This window comes from Vitis riparia, chromosome 12 (genome assembly GCF_004353265.1).
Source record: "Vitis riparia cultivar Riparia Gloire de Montpellier isolate 1030 chromosome 12, EGFV_Vit.rip_1.0, whole genome shotgun sequence".
Taxonomy (NCBI): Eukaryota; Viridiplantae; Streptophyta; class Magnoliopsida; order Vitales; family Vitaceae; genus Vitis; species Vitis riparia.
The window spans coordinates 15996620-15999203 of NC_048442.1; positions in this window are offsets into that span (position 1 = coordinate 15996620).

Here is a 2584-nt window from a genome sequence, read left to right on the forward strand (position 1 = left end):
ATTTCCTTCATATTCCTTCTTTAGGAAGTTCCATATTTTATTTTCCGTCTTCAGTGTCATGATTCTGGTCAAAATTGTAAATGAGACAGTTGGAAATAGACCAGCTTTTGCCTTTGATTTCCTTTGCCTCCTCTCATTGTGTAGTTTTATCTGAGCCATAGTTGGATTTTCAGACAGGATAGGAACTTCATATTCCTCACTAACAGCTTTCCACAGATCACTAGCATCAAGGTAGGCTTCCATACAGACAGCCCACACTTAATAATTTATTCCATCAAACACTGGAGGTGCTAGTGCATTCAGTGAAGCTTCTGAGGTCATTCTGGATATTGTTTTGGATAGGGTAGATGGTGGTGTATAGGCTCACTCACCTCACAGGTTACTCAAGAACAACATGGATATTGTTTTGGATAGGGTAGATGGTGGTGTATAGGCTCATTCACCTCACAGGTTACTTAAGAACAACAACTCTGATACCAATTTGTAGGTTTTGATAAAAACAAGGGTAGAAACTCTCAAGAAGCAACATAACGTTGAGGAATCTAAAGTTATATTTTATTAAGCTTCAAAGCACTTATTTATACAGTTAGCTTAAAACAGAAAAACATAAAAATAGCAACAAACCTGCTACCTATAGATACTTCCTAAAGAATAGAAACAAACCAACAAATACTTCCTAAGGAATAGGTAAATCTTCCACATGACTAACTTATTTTGACTACTTCCACTTCATTCTACTCAGCTCCATGTCAGTAGCTCCTAGGACATGTCATTCAACATTATCTCACAAGTGGCCTTCTTTAGATTTGCATGTAAGCTTAGTAAATAAAGAAAATAAACAAACAATGAGGTTTGAATTCATGACCTCCCCTAGAAAAAAAATCTTTATATTATATATCAAATTGATATGATTGCCCAACCTATCATTTTTACTTCAGTAAATATAATTTTAATATCAAGAGAATTGTTCCAGGCATGGAGATTGTGGAAAAAAGACAAGGTGTATGATCTGATGGACCAGACACTAAGTGATACATGCAACACTAATGAATTCTTGAGGTGTGTAAATGTTGGGTTGTTGTGTGTACAAGAAGACCCAAGTGATCGCCCCACCATGCCCAATGCATTTCTCATGCTCAGCAGTGAGATAGCCACACTTCCAGTACCTCAGCAACTAGCCTTTGTTGTGAGAAGAGGGCCACCCAGCTTAGCTCCTTCCTCTTCCACCAATCCAAAAACAAGCTCCAATAATGAGATAACTGACAGCTTAGAAGAAGGTAGATAGTTAGGGAGAATCAACCATAATTCCAGTCTTGTCTGTTGGTGTTATCAACTTCATATATGCTGCATCAGAATTGGATTTCTTAGGACATAATCACAGGTGTGTTTTAGTGTAATTGATTTCCTGAATATCTATTCGATTGTTCTCTACACCAATTGTAAATCACTGACTTCCCATCTTATTTTCTATATTTTTCCTTAAAGCAATGCGAAGTAGACCCAAAACTATCTGATTCTTTGGTAGTATTGTTGCTCATTTTTCTTGTGTATTTATTTATGATCATATTGTGTGGAAGGAAATTTCTAATTCAAGAATCATCATCCAATTGATACATGCATTGTGAAATCATTGAATCAAGAGCTGATTTTAAAAAATAAAAATAAAAAAAAATAAAAAAAACTAATGACTACTTGACCAATGACCAAAAGAAATAGAAACAAATCTTGCAAGTTTGACAATTCTTTCACCCATAATGCCTTCTCCATTGTTCTCTTCTTCAATCGTAAAAGAACTTCAATGCAATTTCAATCTTTTCATAAGTGCTCTAGTTTGGTTTTGATCTACCACTATCAGTGATGATAGAAGAAAAAGCTCACTTGGAGGATATGATTATGACTTTCAAGATACAACCTCTCTTTATTATAGGAGGCTGGTGATGAAATTTTATGGCGAGATACAGCATCTACAGTTCCGTAATGAGACGACCTCTTGGTATTCGCTTTTCCAGAAACCAAAAGATAGGTGCAGTGGGAATAATCCCCGTGAGAGTTTTGCCAGCTGAAATAGTAGAAATCGGATTTTGTGCAAGTGTTTGCTAGGATTCCAACCAAATTTTCCAAGAAAGTGGTATGGTGGAGATTTTTTTGGGGATGTAGAAGAATTTCACCCATGAGCAGACTTCTAGAGTTCAACCAGGACTTACCATTTTTGGTGACAAGCGGCTGCATAGCAGGGACGGGCAGAGTACTTCTAGTTTGTATCCATTTTCTGATGCCGGATAGTTGAGCGAAATGCAGATTGAATGGAGATCTCCTGCATTAACCAAACCAAACACATGAAAATAAAGAAAGATAAGAGATTTTTAACATGGCTCTATTAAAAATGGGACAAACTCATCATGTGGGACAGTCGAGTGATTCTAGAATAGAACAGATCTGACTTTGGCATCGACGACTCAACCATCCGTCATTTGGATATTTGAAGCATTTACTACCTAGTTTACTTTATGATTTCTCTATCTCATATTTTCAATGTGAAACTTGTATTTTGGCCAAAAGTCACCGAATAATTTATCATTTACAT